The following is a 19,364-nucleotide window of genomic DNA, read 5'->3' as shown; positions in this document are numbered from 1 at the left end:
CACAGCGGAGAAAGAAAGTTGGATATGAAAGTGAACCAAAACTTGTGTTGCATAAATTGAAGTCCTCCCCTGATGTTAGATTCCTAATTTGTGAATTAATGAGAACTGACATTGTTAATAGCTCCGAATAAAGAAACTCCAGTGAATTACTTGCCAAAATAGAATCTCAATCAATCTGAATGGTAATTTCAAAGATTGCATGTTATTATAGAAGGGAAAGCATTCAATTTGACTTTAACATTTTGTTAATACATCAGACAGCTCCACATCCTCTCTCATTATAACTATTCTCGACCTTAAGATTTACATTCTAACAACTTGCAGCTAATAGCCACTGCAATAGAGTGGCAGTTTCAAATATTATGTCAAAAATTCCCTTTCTTTAAAGTCAATCTTACAATGAATGGATCATGCAGTCCATGACAGTTGATTTGAGTGAGGAGATGTGGGCAGGATCAGAGAATTATTGGACATACATTAACTCCATTCAGCATAGAAATAGAGAAGGAAATAATTTGCATTTATATAGAACCTGAAAATTCATCAATTAAGAATCTAATAAGAAATGAACATTTCCTTCTCCTCTAGCAATACTACTTAAAGGACTTAAGTACATAGCATATTGTAACAGGCAGGAAGAACAGAAATCTAGTCAACTTTGACTATATGGCCAGAATATCCTCCATTAATGTTAGAGGTTCCTCCCTTTCACTCAAGTTTTTCAGTTGCCTAAGCTCAGGTGACTTTGCGGCAAATAATTGAGATTGAGTTGAGAATTTGAGTAATGCAGCCTGAGAAACCATGTGGTTTTGCTGCCTTTCCTTTCTAGGGGATTCCAGAGAATGTGAGTACGGTGGCATTGATTCTCAGACAGGAAGGGTAGGCCTGAAATTTATTTTTGGGAGAAGACAGATAGATTGGTATCTCCTCTCTTCCTCCAGCAGCACAATCACCACATTAATGTCTTGGCCAAGTTCAAGACTTTCTAACAAAAATAAATTTTCAAAACGTTTTTGTGGGTCATTATCCAATTTTATTTGTAACAAATGCTGGAGATTTGGAATCCTGTAAGGTCCGACTTATGTTTTAAACAGGCGTGCATTAAGAAATGTGTCAGAAACTTCTGTGGGGATGCTGGGTTTGTTATTCTGACATTTTAACTGGCAATCAATTGAAAATCATTCTGGCACTTGCTGCCAGAGCCGAGGTTTACCGTGGTGTGTGGAGCTCAACAGGGTCAACAAGGTGAGAATACAGTGACAACCCAATGGAAATGATAGAGAGGAAAGTCTTTAAATACTAAAAACATACAGCTGCTTCTATGCGTAACAAGAGGTTTTTGCTCAGAGAATGTTTTCTGAGAAATAGGAAGGGTTTGAATAGGAAAGGTTTGGAGGGTGGGACTAGATTGGGTTGGGATATCTAGTCGGCATGGACGGGTTGCACCAAAGGGTCTGTTTCCATGCTGTACATCTCTATGACTCTAACTTGATTGCACAGTTTACAGATAATTTCTGACATTTTAGAAGTCTTTTCTACGATCTTTCTGCAAACACTCATCCTGAAGTGCATTTCCTTGCTATCAGCCTTCGCTGTAGCAAGGGAACAGCTTGTGCAGCTCTACCTCCCGTGGCTGTTGATGAGCTGAAATGAGCACCAGTCATACCAAACTGAACAATAGCTGTCGTCTCCTGAATTACCTTCCATGCTTCAGGGCAAAGAGGATAGAAACAGACTCCAGCTTGAAGGAGGCAACACTTTCAGCACAAGTGATGCAGCTTTCAGGACATGAGAAGCAACAATACCTCAGAACACTTCTGTCGGGAAAGGTTGAATTGAATTGAATTGAATTTATTATCACATGTACCGAGGCACAGTGAAAAGCTTTATCTTGCAAGCAATACAGGCAGATCACAGAGTTAAGTAGCACAGATAAGTAAATAATAGGTAAACAGTGGCAAAAACCAAAACACAGGTACAGGTGAATGCTAAGAATTTGTGAGTACATTCAGTATTCTAACAACAGTAGGGTAGAAACTGTTTTGGTGGGGATGTTCAGGCTTCTATACATTCTCCCCGATGGTAGAGGTTGTAGAAAAGCATTGCCAGGGTGGGATGGATCTTTGAGAATGCTAGTGGCCTTTCCTTGACAGCGGGCCTGGTTGATGGATTCTATAGATCGGAGGTTGGCCTTTGTGATTGTCTGAGCTGAGTTCACCACTCTCTGTAACTGTCTCCAATCTTGATGGTATAGTTTCCATACCAGGTAATAATACATCTAGACAGAATGCTCTCGATGGCGCACCTATAAGTGTTGGCAAGGATATTCACTGTCATGCCAAATTTCCTCAGCTGCCTGAGGAAGAAGAGACACTGTTGGGCCTTTGTAACCAGTGCATCCACATGACGAGTCCAAGATAGCTTGTTGTGGATAACCACTCCCAGAAGCTTGACACTCTCTACTCGTTCCAACTCTATGCTGTTAATGTGTAGGGGGGCATGAGTAACATCCCACCGAAGGCTGGGGTGGGTTGAATGGGAATTGATTGTCGGGGTCAACACAGGGTAAGGAGTTAGGAATATAAAGTCACAGCAAGGTCTGTTTAATAATTCCCAGGCGATGAAGTAAGTTTTTAATACTCTAAACTTTGCAATCTCAGAACACTTCTGTCGGGAAAGGTGGAGTTCAATTGAATTGAATCCTCTGAATTTTTTGACTTTAATGGAATGTTTTGGGGGGATCCAGACAGAGGTGAAGTGTCAATTAGAAAATGCAACTTCACAGTGAGGACATGTTAGGGATTCTGTACGATTCCAATGTGCACGTCCAGTCCACGCTGCATAAATGGCCCTCTGGCTGTCAGAAGATCTGGACCTGTGAGTGTCAGAAATGGAATGTGTGATGGAATGTCATTTATGGGATGGCGCTGTGAGGAATGAGTGTGAGATAGCACTAAGACAATTGTGAGAGAGAGTTGGCTGTTCTTATGGGGACATGAGGTGGCGGCAGGATGAGGGGGAGTAATGGAACTCCCTTATTTGTCTGAAGATGACTGTGCTGGAGAATGTGAAGGATATCAGAAAGTCAGAGTAGGCATTTGACTCTGGGACTCCTGTCATCATTCTTGTCAAAATGAAGCCATTGAAACATTTGCAACAATGAGTCAACCATGAGAGGCTAACCATCAGCTGTTCATTATGTCAGCTCCTCTCAGCTCTACCCATTTGACATACAAAGCTGGTATCTTCCGACTACTAGCTGAAAGCAGAACGTCTCTGTGGAATCTCATGGTCCACTGCATGACCTCCAAAGAAGAGAACTGGAAGACTTCTGGTGTGGTGCATCCATCTTTCCAGTTGTTGTCTTCTTGGTGAGAGATTTGCAGTGCAGACATTTTAAATCCTACTGACAGGAAACTTAGAATCATGATCCTGATGCTGAGACTAACAGCCACAAAAGAAAACTCCACTAAAAATGTATTTCTTGACCTGCCCCAGCTGCAAATGGATTAGCTTGGATATTCTTCTGGTCTGCACTTCCAGCTCTCACTCATTCACTTTGACGCCTGGCATTTAAGTTAAATTGTCATTATGACACAATATGTCAATAATATTACTGTGCACCCACTCTGAAGAATTATGCTCTTCTTCACATTTGGCGTAGGGTGGAAAGTATCATGTGGGTTTAATATCTTCCAATCCTTTTCCTACGCTATGCTTTTAATGACCTATTGATATTCAAATTGTACTGATCTCTTTGGCTTTTGAATAAGACATTATGGTGTTACACAATAGAGGTTCTAGCTTCAAGCAACTTGACTGCTAACCATACAATAAATTAAACTGGGAAGGTTTCTAGAGCAGTTCAAGCATGTTGTAATGAAATGTGGTATCACAATGGAGGGGTGTCAATGTACAGGTTGTCCCCTGTTGGTAGTTGTCATCCTGGAGAAACAACTTGCAACTTCATTCCTCTTCAACAAAAAGACCATCAATTTCCACCTTTGTAACTTCACCTGTATCCATCATTACCTCAGACAGATTTACACTGAAACCTTTAATACATTATTTGACATCTAGACTTATTGTGAAGTGCTGGCTTTCACCCTTCCATCATGCACTGTCATAGAATCATGGAACTGTACAGTACGGAAACAGAGCCTTTGGCCCAACTTGTGCATGCCAACCAGATATCCTACATTAATATAGTTCCATTTGCCAGCATTTGGCCTATATCCCTCTAAACTCTTCCCAATCATATTCCCATCCAGATACCTTTAAAATGTTGCAATTGTACCAGCTTCCACCACTTCCTCTGGCAGCTGGTTCCATACATGCACTACACTCTGTGTTAAAATGTTGCCCCTTAGGTCCCTTTTAAATCTTTCCGCTCTCACCTTAAATATTTGGACAACACTACCCTGGGGAAAAGACCTGACTACTCACCCTATCCATGCCCCTCTTGATTTTATACACTTCTATAATTCACCCTCAGCCTCTGATGCTCCAAGGAAAATAGCCCCAGCCTATTCAGCCTCTCCCTAAAGCTCAAACCCTCCAACCCTGGCAACATCCTTGTAAATCTTTTCTGAAATATTTCAGAAATAACAGCATCCTTCCCGTAGAAGGAAGACTAGAACTACACACAGTACTCCAAAAGTGGCCTAACTAATATCCTGTATAGCTTCAACATGACCTCTCAACTCCTATACTCAATGCACAGACCAATAAAGGCAAGCATACCGAGCACCTTCTTCACTATCCTATCTACCTGCGACTCCACTTTCAAGGAACTATGAACCTACACTCCAAGGTCTCTTTGTTCGGCAATACTCCTCATTGCCTTAACATTAAGTATACAAGTGCCCATATTTGCCTTTCCAAAATGCAGCACCTCAAACTATCTAGAAACTTCCACTCATCCAAAACTTTGTTGAACCTTAAATTAATCTATACTCTGTCCATCAGCCTATCACATCTCTGGTAACTGACCACCATTATTTGATTGTTCTCCAACAACTCAGATTTAACACACTCATCTTCTTAAAAGCCTTCTATGAACTTATTGCATTCTGACACCGCAGAATTGCTACTAACTTTCCCACTGCTCTTCATTCCTGGCTTTGGCATCGTCCTTTGTTCCATTATTGGTGATCATGCTTTTCATCCATACGGCTTTCACTGTCTTTTTAATTCTTCCCCTATGTGTGTCCTCCTGTGTCTCTCTTCATAATTTTATTTCAATGTGTCTTTATGATTTTCCCTCCCCTAATCTTGTTTTTGACCATTTTCCTTAAGGCTTATTAAAATAATATTGGATGTTTTTTTCTATATTATGAGACAGTGGTGAGACACTGAGATGAAAGGATTATTTTGCTCTTTGGAATATCACTCCCATTTGCAATCAACTCAATTTCCAAGACTGCCATTTGAAATATTTTTGCATGCCATATAAGGAATCACAGTTATGCCAAAAGGTAGAAATCCTTCTTTTTATATAATTTTAGAATAGATTAGTTTAATAAATCAGCCGGCTTTCACATTACCTGTTAACTGCTGATAATGATGTACAAATGAACAGCTGGTGTCACCCCTGTTATTTGCATAAAATTTCTACATGGCTTACAATGCTGTTATTTCAATTTCTGCCCAAAAGACAGCTAAGTATATTTTTCACAGATGGCCTCAGCATCTGCACTTTGCAGCTGCAATAACTCTAGCTTTCATTTGTCAGGTTCAACCAAAGTATTGTTGCAAATATATTAATTGATTGTGCAATTCTGGTAAGCATGTTGAAAGAAAATTGGCATTCAACTCTAAATTTGCAGACCAAGTATGAGTCCTGTGCTGTCCCAAAAAAGAAAAGTATTAATAGACAGAAATTGTAGGGATTAGTATACATCAGAGTCCAAACTGAACTGGCACCAAATAGTTTAAATCACCCATAGCACTTGTTAACCATTGGAAGGTTTGGACTAATGGCTGGTCCCTTTAGGCATTATTCCTTTAATAATGACTCTCATTTAGTTACTAAAGATGCAGACCCTTGTGTATTTTGAACAACAGTTATTTTATTACCAAGTGTTAACTACTTACATGAGTTATTGAGGCATGTTTGTCTCTATTGAAAGCTGAGTCAGAATTCCTTATCATGGGGTCTCTGACATCATCGCTGTGGATGATATCATAAGAGCATAAGACACAGCAGCAGAAATTAGGCCATTCAGCTAATCAAGTCTGCTCAACCATTCAACCATGACTAATTCGTTTCTTAATTGTGCTGCTGGAAAAGCACAGCAGATCAAGCAGTATCTGAGGAGCAAGAGAATATTTTGGGCATTAGCCCTTCATCAGGAATGAGGTTTGTAGGTTGGGGCTGAGAGATCAATGGGAGGGGGGGGGATGTTGGGAGGAAGGTAGCTGAAAAAGTATTAGGTGGATGAAGGTGCAGGAGAAGGTGATAGGTCAAAGGGGGGAGTGATGGACTGGTCCAGAGGGTGGTCCTGAACTGGAGGCTTGGGACGGGGATAATGTGGGGGTAGGGGAAATGAGGATGCTCTGGACCTGTCCATCACTCCCCCATTTGACCTATCACTTTCTCCCTCACCTTCATCCACCTATTGCTTTCTCAGCTACCTTCCCCCAAACCCCATCCCTTCCCATTTATCTGTCAGCCCCAACCCACAAGCCTCTTTCCTGATAAAAAGCTTATGCCCGAAACATTGATTCTCCTGATCCTTGGATGCTGCCTGACCTGCTGTGCTTTTCCAGCACTACACTCTCGACTCTAATCTCCAGCATCTGCAATCCTCACTTTCTCTGAATAAGTTTCTTAAGCCCATTCTTCCATTTTCTCCCTGTAACCCTTGATATTCTTGGTACACAGGAACCTATCTATCTCAGTCTTAAAGATACTCAATGATCCCAGACTCCACAGCCTTTTGTCACAATGAATTCCATAGATTCACCACTCTCTGGCTGAAGAAGTTTCTCCTAATCTCCATTCTAAAAGGTCTTCTCATTACTTACAGCTGTGCCTTCGGCTGCCAGTCTTTGTTACCAATGGAAACACCTTCCCAACATCTCCTCTAACCAGGCCATTCAGTATTTGGTAAGTTTCAATTAGATGTCCCCTCATCCTTCTAAACTCCACCAAGTATCAACCCAGAGTCCTCAAATGTTCCTCATATGTTAAGCTTTTCATTCCTGGGAACATTCCCGTTAAACTCCTCTGAACACGGTCCAGGGCCAATATATCTTTCCTGAGATATGGGGCACAAAACTGAACACAATATACCAAATGTGGTATGACTAGAGCCTTACATTGCCTCAGAAGTACATTACAACTTTTACATTCGAGTCCTCTCAAAATAAATGCCATTATTGCATTTTCCTTCCTAACTATTGACTTAACCTGCAAGTTTACCTTGAGAGAATTCTGGATTAGAACTCCCAAGTTTCTTTGCATTTCAGATTTCTGAATTTTCTCCCCATTTAGAAAACAGTCTATGCCTCTAACCTTCCTACCAAAATGCATGACCTCGCATTTTCTCATCTTGTACTCCATCTGCCACTTCTTTGCCCAATCTCTTAATCTGCCCAATCTCTTCTGCAGCCTCCCCGCCTCCTCAATGCTATTTGTCCCTCTGCCTATCATTGTAGCATCTGCAAACTGAGCCAAAATGCCCTCAGTTCCTTCATCTCGATCATTAATGCATAAAGTGGAAAGTTGTGGTCCCAACGTCACTCACATTCTCACTCTTACAAACATTCATATGCTACACATATCACAAATGCATTCTTAATCTGCTCTTTTGAGCAGACAGGAAATATATCAGGTATAAACCAGTATGTCCCTTTTTTAGCAATGATTAACACTACATTCACAAGCATCCACTCCCCTCACCACTGGCACTCAATAGCAGCAATGTTTACTATCGACAAGATGCACTGCAGAAATGCACCAAAGATCCTCAGACAGCACCATCCAACCCAAGACTACTTCCATCTACAAGGACAAGGGCAGTAGATATATGGGAATACCACCATGTCCAAGTTCCCCTCCAAGCCACTTACCATCATAACTTGGAAATATATCGCCATTCCTTCAGCGTCTCTGGGTCAAACACCTGGAATTCCCTCCTTAATAGCATTGAGGGTCAGCCCAATGCAGGTGGACTGCAGCAGCTCAAGAAGACAGCTCATTACCACCTTCTCAAGGGCAACCAGGGCTGGGCAATAAATGCTGGCCCAGTCAGCGACTCCCACATCTCACAAATGAATAATAAAGAAATCAGGCTCTGAAGATGTCACCAGTGTCCAAATATCAACATAACCAGAGGCAAGTGATTCTGCCATCTGCCTAATTCAATGGCAAAAAGATTTTAGGGGAGACATGTCGACCAGAAAGGTTGTTTTTCAACTTTTCTCTCATGGTACTAGGAGAAACACTTTGGCAATTTAGCAGAATGGCATTGACACTTTGGTGGCAGGAGCTGGCACTAAACACCAACCTGTCAGTTGCCACTAGTTTTGGATAGAAAAAAGATTGAGCCTTTGGAGATATTATCTTGGAATTCTAATCTCCTTGGTCCCAAACACTGCTGCTCAGTCAGATCCTCTCCACAGGACAGCTACCTCCATTTGTTTCTTTAAACATTGCATATTTAAAAATTTGTAAAAACATTTGCACATTCTGCTGATTTATACTAATTTAAAGTCACTCTGCCTTAAATCACTGCTGGTCCAAATTTGACTTGGAATGCTAAATATAAATGTAATACTTCACAAACTCTTTGCAAACAATCAAGACAAATTATCCAGTTGTGTGAAAATTGCAGCAGTGCCACTACATTTTAAGCCAACCTCAAAATAAATTCACTACAACTTTCTTTACAAATTAAGTTTGAAGATCTCAATTCAGGATGTTGTGAAATTTGAAAGAGTTCAGAAAAGATTTACAAGGATGTTGCCAGGGTTCGAGGATTTGAGCTGAAGAGAGCCGGGGATGATTTCCCTGGAGTGTCGGAGGCTGAGGGGTGACCTTATAGAGGTTTATAAAATCATGAGGGGCATAGATAGGATAAATAGACAGGATATTTTGTCTGGGGTGGGGGAGTCTAGAACTAGATGGCCAGAGATTTAAGGAGCGAGGGGAATAATTTCAAATGACCTAAGGGGCAACTTTTTCACACAGAGGGTGGTGCGTGTATGGAATGAGCTGCCAGAGGAAGCAATGGAGTCTGGTACAATTACAACATTTAAAAGGCATCTGGATGGGTATATGGATAAGAAGGGTTCAGAGGGATATGGGCCAAGTGCTGGCAAATGGGACTAAATTAGTTTAGGATATCTGATTGGCATGGACGAGTTGGACCAAAAGATCTGTTACCGTGTTGTACATCTCTATGACTCTAAGTAATGTATTTAATGAATGTTGCTTTACAATTATTTTGGTACTGTAGTATAATGAGAATGGCTGTTAATAAGATAATAATGTATATCATGATGTAGCAATCACATCAACAGTAATGTGCAAAGGTCTGTGAAGAAAGGATGGAATAATCTGTGCTAGTGAGATGAGTGTTAAGTACAATAAAAACATTTATTGATCTTTCTAGAGTCAAATAGTAGTCATTCATTAAGAAGAGAACACATTGCAAGCCATAAACTGTCAAGAAGACATAAAGATAGCTATGTCTCCAATGTACAGACTGTAATGCCAAGCCACATGACAACACAAGGTAATGTAGCACTACATCAGTTTGAGAATGCATAGGAGGCAACAGGAACAATTGTCCCCCGAAGTCCCCAAAACATCAGGCAGCGTTCAACCATGGGCAGCAGCCAATGGGAGGATGGTCCTCATCCTCTCTATCCTGGACTGACTTGGACAGAATATTTGAGGAACTCCAATCATGGCTGGTTCTCTCTTGTAAGTTCACTGCAGATGGTTTCAAAGTGATCTATCAGCAGTGAACTTGCAAGGTAAACAGACTCTAATTGGACCAACATAGAGATGGACAGCAGTGAGCAAAGATGCTAAAGCCAGAGAGAGTGAGAGATAGAAGCTAGGGCCCAAGGATTAAGGCTGTCAGGCTGGTGTGTGGGTGAAGGGGGGTGCGGATGGTTGGGATGAGTTGCAAGGTTGGGAAAGTGGCTACAAAGGTCAGTGAGAATCCCCAAATTCAAATTTCTGCAAAAGGCCACACTGGATGGGGGAGAAATTCTGCAAAAACGAGAAAAACTCTAAAAAGGGAGACAGGAGCTGAAAAGTGGGAAGAGGAGTTTGAACTTGTTTAAGAAATGTATATTCAACAAGCTGGGAGCCAGGAAAAATTTGAAGTCACAAAAATAATAATTCTTTGCAAATTATTGTGAAATATTCAGTTAAGGCTACAGAAAGTCAAGTGGTGGAAAATGTTGAGGATACTACATAAATACTGTGTCAATTAGATCATATAATGATGAACAGTTTTATTTCAATAAGATTCATATTTGTGTGTTATCTCAAATTGTCTCACATATTGTGAATTATCTGAGGTCTGATAACTATATAAAAGACAAACTATTTGACTCTGACCTCACTTCTCCATGGAAATATATTGATGGTAGTGGTCTTTTGTGTATTTGTGTGCAGAATTTTTCATTCAAAAATTTAGTTGCTGGTTTATGTCTGCTCATATGCACCAACTGAAATCCTGTACTGACTTGGAAATTGATGCTTTCCTTGTGTGTAGTGGTTTGTAGTTAATGAAACATTGAATGCTGAGGTTATTGATGACTTTGTCTAATTTTACTTACACGGACTTTAATATTCCATTTGTCAACACAAACACAAAAGGTAATGTTGCTATTTGAATGCACTAAGGAAGGAGTTGGTGAGAATGGAAAAAAATGCCCCTGAAAATCAAAATGTAGCCCGTGAAAATTAACACGTAAGCCTTCAGGAAAATCTCAAGAGGACCCCTCAAATAAAAATATTTTGTTTTTGTTAACAAAATATGATGTTTTATTGTATTTGTTGTGTGGTAAACTTTACATGCCAATAACCAAAATTAATGCGTACTCTACTAATATAGTCTTATTCTATAATAGGGTAACTTGTGCCTTGAAAGAATTCTTCAAATAAGAGCATAATAACATTAGATCATGACAATTAAATTCCTTGCTCCCACATTTTAATAAGGATATTAACCTAAGGGCTTAGTGTCTCAACTAAAAGAGTGAAGAAACAAATTTCATGTAAATGGATTAGGATTTTGCATGTGAAGATGAAAATTTCAAGACAGTTGTTTACTTAGAAAATATATCATGATCCTAACAATGTTTCACATATTAAAATAAACTTCATATGTTGTATTGAACAACAAAAACAAACATAAAAAATTATTTTAACTGCCTTACAATTAATTTTTCTGCAAACTAAAGAATGAGGAGAAAAGTCTTTAAGCTGGATTATGATTTATGATAACCTTGAATGTAAAGAAGAACCCATTAATACTGAGCACATGAGGTAATCATACCAATATAAACCATGGAATCATGGTTTTGTAAATTGAAATTTGGCATTATATTATACACTGATCAAACAGAGTTAGAGATGCAAGTTAATGTGTTTTAAGTTTGAATGAATCACAATTAATCACTATGATTACCTTCAAGTATCCATACATTTCCTTTTGAAATGTCTGCTTTCACTGCCGTTATAGGCAGCTTGCTAAATCCTTGTCACTTATTGCGCAAAAAAGTCCTTCCCCACATTTCTTCTGTATCTCTTGAACAAAATTTTCAATTTCTGACTTCTAATCCTGTACCATAAGCTAAAAGGAATGTGTTCTGTTTTGTTGATTTAAGGAGAATAAATTTTGGGGAGCCAATGGTGTCGTGGTATTGCCACAAGTCAGGTAGTGTTCTGGTGACCTAGATTCAAATTCCATGCCAGATGATAAAATTTGAATTCAATGAAATCTAAATAATTGAAAATCTAATATTTTTTAACATCCTTTAAGGAAGCATATCTGTCATCCTTACTTGATCTGAAGAAGGATTACACCTGAAACATTGACTTCTCCACCCCTGATGTTGCCTGGCTTGCTATGTTCTTCCAGCCTCCTGCTTGTCTACCTTGGATTCCACCATCTGCAGTTCATTGTCCTTCCTTGATCTGGCTCACATGTGACTCCACACCTGCATGTGACTCTTAACTGCTCTCTGAAATGGCCTATTCATTCATTCCTGCATCATCCAAAAGCAATTCTCAATAAAAAGGGATAAAAATTGTACTAAACAGCTGACATTGACTAAGGCTTCGGAAACAACAGTGATAAACACTGCCCTGTTTATCCCAGAAAGTCATTCTTACGAACATCAAAATTGGAACATCTGTCTCACAGACTAGTCAAACAATAGCCTGATGTAGACATATTCATGTAATCATATCTTGCAACATCCCAGGCAGCAGCATTAAAAGCTCTGGAAATATCCTATTCCTGTCCCATCAGCAGGACATTCTCAGCTGGGTGTCAGCACAATGTATACAGTCAGGACGGAGTTGCCCGAGAGCCCTCAACATTGTCTCGGAACCCCGAAAAGTCTCTTGGCGCTAGGTAAAACATGGGCAAAGAAACCTGTTACTGATTACCACTAGCTGACTCCCTGTGGCTGATAAATCAGTGTTCCTCATGTTGACACCACTTGGTGAAAGCACAACGAGTAGCAAGAATGCAAAATGTACTTTGGATAGAGGCTTCATCCCTCCGAGTGACTCAACAGCAGCATTACTGGCTGAGCTGGTCAGGTCCTAAAGGACATAACTGCTAGATAGAGTCTGGAGAAGGTAGTGAGGGAACCAATAAGAGAAAAAAAAACTTGACTTCAGCCTCACCAATTTGCTTGCTGCAGATGCATCTGTCTATGACCATCATATGTCTTGTGGAGATAAGGTCCCATCTTCACCGGAAGAATACCCAATATCGTGTTGTGTGACACTATCATTGTGCCAAATGGAATAGACTTCATACAAATCTTGCAAGTGAACACTGAACATCCATAAGGCCATCTGCAGCAACAGAAACATACTCCAACATAATCTGCAACCTCATGGGCTTGCATATCCCCCACTCAACTATTATCATCAAGGAAAGGGATCAGCACTGTCCTGCAGAAGGTGATGGTGAGTTGCTTTCTTGAATCACTGCAGTCTTTATGGTGTAGAGAGTTCCAGCGTTTTGATCCAGCAACAGTGAATGAATGTTGATACATTTCCTAGTCAGGATCGTATGCGGCTTGGAGGGAACTTGCAGATGGTGATGTTCTTTTACACCTACTGCTCTTATTCTTGGTTCTTCAAGTGATGGAGATCATTGGTTTGGAAGGTGCTGCCTTGGCATTTCTCCAGTGAACTTTGAAGAACATTATACCATTAGTTGTACATAGAGTGAATGTTGAAGCTGGCGGATGTAGTGTCAGTAAAGTGGGCTGCTTTGTCTTGGATGGTGTCAAGCTTCACAAGTGCTTTTGGAGGTGCACTTATCAATGTTCTGACCTGTACCTTGTAGGTAGTGCACAGGCTTTGGGAAAACAGAAGGTGAGTTATTCATTGCAGGATTTCTAGCCTCTGACGTACTCTTGTAGATGCTATATTCATTAAGTATTCCTGCGCCTCTAAACACATCATCTTCATTTGGTATTTTCATCCTTGAAGAAGTTATCCACATGCAGCATATGACTTTTTTGTTGGTTTTAATGTTTTCTTTCTCTTTTGACATTCAGAGTTGATATTTGGATAATTAAAGGCCTCAAATATCATCACTCTAGTTCTTGCACATTCTGTTCCTAAACATTTCACTTCTATATATTTTATAATTTGGAAACCTATTGAATGTGAATTCTAGGGTGACTGTGCACGATTTATTTCTCAATGGTTTCTGTCCTTCCCTAGCTCAAGGACCTCCTCTGTTTCTGACAATTAATTCTTTCTCTAATCAGTATTATCACTCCACCACAGTTTTACTTCCTCTCCTACCTTTTCTGAACACTATTTATCTCTGAACATTAAACATCAACAACTCAATTTTTTATCATACCCTTCTATTATTGTTACTAAATCATATTGTCACATAACTATTTGTGCTTGTAGCCTGTTAGTTGGGAAGAGTGGCCTAAATCTGTTCCCTCACTCTTCCACAGGCCACTCAAAGAATACAATTCAAAAGACAGATAGCATTTCAAATATACATGTTATACTGTTTATAGTTCAGGATCAGAAACAATTCAGCCAAGTTCCTCAAATCTCACACTTTAAACTACATCCCCACTCCTCTCTGCTTCCCTTCACCTTCAAAATATAAATTCCAGCTTGCAGTTAAAAGTACTTTTCTCAAAAGCTGTTGGAACTGGGCTCTCTTCATGGATCAGCAGTGACTGATTGAATTTTCATTTTCTGCAAACAGTTGTCCAAGTTCAAACTTCTCCTTCAAGAACCTTTCATTTGTGATGGAGGACTTCCAGTGGGTGCAGATAGGTTTAGTTGAGGCATGAGATGATGATCTGGATAGAAATGTGCAGGGATTTGGGAAAGGTTGGTGAGTGGTGCTCGGTAAACGAGCCAGGCACAAAGAGCTGAATGGCCTCCTTCTGCTCTGTAACAATTCTCTGCATAATACCCTTCACTCCCATCTGACCTCTGGGAACTTTATTAAATGCTGTCTGATTTTTCGAATATGTAACCTTTCATTGTAGTATCTAACTAACTAGGCACAGCATGGGATTAGCTGTTTGAGCAAATTTTGACCCCTTCCCTTTCATTGCTTTTTTGATAATGACTAATTAGTGTAATATTGAAAGATCAGTTTATTAGTCACAGCTTTGCTTTATTGTGAAAAGTGCTTGTACACTTCACATCTTCTCAACTAATTTAGAATCATTATGATGTAGACGACAATGTAGAATACAATGTTGCAATCTATTTTGCTACCACTCTCTTCATTCTCCTATTTGCAATTAGTTCAAGAATCCAAGGGTTAATTTAAGACATTCAATTCTAGGTCAAAACAATACATTTTGTGGAACTAAAAACAGAGAAATGTAAATCATGCTTTTATTTATGTTACAATTTTTCTAACTGAATTCCCCTATGTTATTTAACTCAGCAAAGATTGGGTGGTCGACTTGGAAATACTTGTAGAGCAAGAAAGGCATGTTTTAGCTGATTTTCTAGTTTACAGAACCCAGCTGTCATCGGCTCAAGGTGCTATTCTTTCTTTTCTCTCTCCAAAGCTGTTTTCTGACCCTTAGATCTTTTTCAACAATTTCCTTCATTTTTATTGCCGATCTCTACCATTCTCATTATTTTGCTTTTTTAAAATAAAATCCACCCCACAGCTCGTTAACTAATGTGTTGAATGGGAGAGATTCCTATGCAACTTCTGACATTTATTCTGTCCCATGGCACGATATAAATAGAGCTCTTTACCTATTCATCACAATAGCAGCAGTGACCTCATTTGTTCTGGAAAACTTCTGGGAAATAAGCTGATGACTAAATGTCATATTTTGATGACCGATTAGTGTAAAATTAAGCATGTAGAAATGTCAAAATTACCAGCACAAAAATCAATATGATCGTCTAAGATTTTTTATTTTAAATGACAGCTGTTATGAAGCTTATCTCTGTCTGCATTCATATTTTAAATGATAGAAATAAGCTGGGTTTATAAATGCCACGGCAACTGAGAGGAAAGGCACCTTTTGGATTATTTCTCAGCATTTGATTATAACTCAAATTAATTTACATGGAAGGTACATTTTAATTTAGTAGGTTTTAAAGTGAAAATGGCAATTAGTTTTAATTTATCATTGATATGATCTTGTTGTTGCAGTCAAGAAATCGTTTGAAGTAGCTCAGTAAAAAAGAACATTTCTGTTGATTTTGTTCAAAATAGCACCTTCTACAGCAAATTAATTTGTAACTAAACACGACAGGGAAAAGATCTCATATTCCACAAAAGTATTTTCTGTTCTCCAAGCAGTGATCAAGTGTAGTAAATTGCAGTAAAAGACAATTTCTGCAGCAATTTGTCGGGAATGTTCTTTGGAGTGACAAGGAATTGTTCTGGTTCATAGGAACTCAGATTCTTTTCAGGACAACAGTGTAAAACTTCCTTGGAGGACAGAACAAATAATTTGCATGCCACTATTACATTAATACAAAAGCAAACATTCATTAAATTAGTTACACTTATGTGAAGATTTCCAGATAAAACATCCCTGCTGTTGTTGGTGGTCCTGTTTATGAAAATACTCAGCTTGCTTCTTGCAGCAGTTGGCATAACATATGAAAATTAAAATCAGTGAAGCCAGTTGACCTTATTGTATTGGGTTTTGATGAGTTGAATTTTTTGGTAAGTGAAAATAAATAATAAAACTACTACAACTTAATACAGTCAAAAGTAAACTCTACTCACATGTAGATGCCATTGGAAAACACTCAATTTGACATCTCATAGTTCATTTAGGAAATCTGCAATGAAAAGCAAAATGTATTTTTGATAAACATACTGTTGTTATCTGTGATAGCTAAGCACTATCAGATCTATCATCAGTTGAACTTTGCAAATATGAACATGACCTACTGGAGATTGCGGTAGGCTTTGTGTGAAATTATCAGTGTACAATCTTTAAAGTATTATCAAGCAATTATTTTTCTGGAATATATAAAAGAATGCAGCTGCCAGGCAGCAGAAGCTTTATTCACACATAAAGTTTAAAACATGAAAATAAAAACGGATCTCATTATAACTGTGAAGAAACTGGAATGCTGTTAATGATGGTATTTCATTGGGTAAAGATGAAGTTGCCATAGTCCTACCGGACTGTTGGTTTGCTCTGTCATTACAGAGAATTGACTGGTGGTGGTTTAACCTAAGGAACATCACGCCTCAGGTAGGGTGAGAGGTTGAGAAGGACAATCCTTCATGGTAACCTTATCCAGAGCAGAAATTGAACCCTATGTTTTGGCAACATTTTGTATTGCAAATTAGCTGCCCAACCAACTGGGCAAATCAATAACCCCTTCCCCCACCTCCCCCATATCAGTATCAAGTATAATTTTTTTTATCTTATAGGAGAATTCTACAGCCAATTTCACACTTTATCAACATTGTAGAAATGTAAACCACATTTTTTCAAAGGCAAAACAGGACAGTGGTTAATGATAGGGTGCTGAAAATGTATTGCTGGAAAAGCGCAGCAGGTCAGGCAGCATCCAGGGAAGGAGAATCGACGTTTCGGGCATAAGCCCTTCTTCAGGAATGAGGAAAGTGTGTCCAGCAGCATCAGCAGACCTCACTTTCTCCTCAATGTTAGGGGTGGCATAGTAGGTCAGTGGTTAGCACTGCTGCCTCACAGCACCAGGGACATTGGTTCATTTCTAGCCTCAGGTGACTGTCCGTGTGAAGATTGCACATTCTCCCTTTGTGGACTTCCTCTGGGTACTCCGGTTTCCTCCGGCAGTCCAAAGATGTGCAGGTTACTCGGATTGGCTATGCTAACTGTCCCCATAGTGTCCAGGGATGTGTAGGCTAGGTAAATTAAACCACTAGATATGCAGGATTACAGGGGTAGAGAGGTGATTCTAGTTGGGATGCTCTTCGGAGGGCATGTGTGGATTTGACGGGCTCAGTTACCTGCTTCCACACTGTAGAGATTCTATGATTCTATGAAAAACAATTCTGAGATACATTCAATGAAATTACCAAATTAATTTCCATTACATGATAAATAGGCCTAGTTAAAAACTGATAGGCATACTAGACCAAGTTGAAATAAGGGAACAAGTCCTCTATAATCAGTGTTACAAAACTACATAGAAATAGTATCTAATAGTCCCAAATTTCCAGCACTGTAATGAATATGAAGTGGATGCAACATTTAGTGTTTATTGGCAATCTGTGTGTATTTGTTAATAGGACAATAAAACAATACTTAATAAAATATTTGGTCCCTTTGCAGGCACCATGGAGAGTATTGCAGCAAAATTCAAAAAGGTATAAATGACCAGCAGATGCCAGCAAGTCTGGACTCCAAGACTTAATTTTCATATAAACTCCCCAATCCACATTCACATTCTTCCCACTTGTCATATTATGTGTTCTTGCTAGTCCAGTTGTATTAATCACAGCTCATGTTCTCTCTGATCTCTTCCTAGCATCATTCTCCACATATTTCCTTTGACCAAGTTTCAACTGTCCCTTCTTCTCTCTGTGTTTTGGAAAAGAAATCATCCCCACATTCACTTACAACTACACGTTCAAATCCCAATGATATTTTGGTTGTAAGACAGAGCTGACTGTCATGAGTACACATGGGAAAGCTCAAGTTGTGCTTCCAAATATAATTACCTAGGAGCAACTATAAAAGGTGGAGTGAGATGATCTTAATGAGACCTCACTGCACTTGTCACCTGATTCTGCCACATCTTGCCATAGGCCATTTCATTCAAGCTCCTAAGAATTCATCTACAGTCTGAAAAATGTGATTCTGTGAATATGATTAGATCAAGCTGTTGATTCACTAATCTGTGGGACAGCCCACCCAGTTTGACTCAAATCCCCAGATGTCAGTGAGGAGGACTTTGCAGGGTTGGCAAGTTCTTATCAGAATTCATAGCTGTTACAGTCAACTGAGTGCCCAGTAAGGCCATTTCAGAAGGTATTTAACAGAGAACCAACATAAAATCAAAGTACTTTGGCTGCTGGAGATCTGAAGTATGAACAGAATGTGCTGCAAAAACATAGCAGGTCTGGCAGCATCTGTGGGGAGAGCAACAAAGTTAACATTTTGAGTCCAGAACTCCAAAAGAGTCAAACACATTACTATAGTTCTAGAATCATATCTTCACTTGCTGAAGATGATGGATTTTCCTCACCAGATCTGAAGGACATGTGCGAATTTGTACAAATTTGGTTTGAACTCCAGTTGCTTCATGACTTTTAATTCCAGATTCATTAACTGACTTCAAATTTCTGCATTCTCCTTGTTAGATTTGACTCATGTCCCAAACATTAACTTGCATAGCTGGATATTTAGTCCAATGACAATATCACTATGAGTTACCATGTCAAAAGAATGCATTGTCATTTTGCGAGAGAGGTGCTGTTTTTCTGCACTGAGAGATTGTGACAGCACATGTCTGTGATTAGCTGACAGGTACAGAGAGTGCTGAGAATTTATCAGCTTGGGGGTTGTGTTTTGATGTTAAGGCAACCAGAAATGAACTTAACCAATTAATTTAAATTATGCCCAGGATAATTCAAACTTAAATATATTGTATTGACAACGTCAGACCAATGAGAGGATATGAT

At 39.3% G+C, this 19,364-nt stretch overlaps 1 protein-coding gene across 10 annotated transcripts in view; it reads right to left on the bottom strand.

Annotated features, from left to right (window-relative positions):
- Positions 1-19,364, bottom strand: part of tenm4 (teneurin transmembrane protein 4) — a 2,250,110-nt gene that overhangs the window by 1,643,778 nt on the left and 586,968 nt on the right. For all 10 annotated transcript variants that reach the window (XM_087988070.1, XM_087988077.1, XM_087988076.1 and 7 more), the window contains one exon: positions 16,467-16,522. The gene's annotated coding sequence lies outside the window, so the exon portion shown is untranslated. The remainder of the gene's footprint in view (positions 1-16,466; positions 16,523-19,364) is intronic.

The sequence above is a fragment of the Chiloscyllium plagiosum genome, unplaced genomic scaffold (assembly GCF_037043375.1).
Source record: "Chiloscyllium plagiosum isolate Xiang-an unplaced genomic scaffold, Cpla_swu_hap1 HiC_scaffold_6, whole genome shotgun sequence".
Lineage (NCBI taxonomy): Eukaryota > Metazoa > Chordata > Chondrichthyes > Orectolobiformes > Hemiscylliidae > Chiloscyllium > Chiloscyllium plagiosum.
This window is presented reverse-complemented; position numbering and strand designations above follow the sequence as displayed.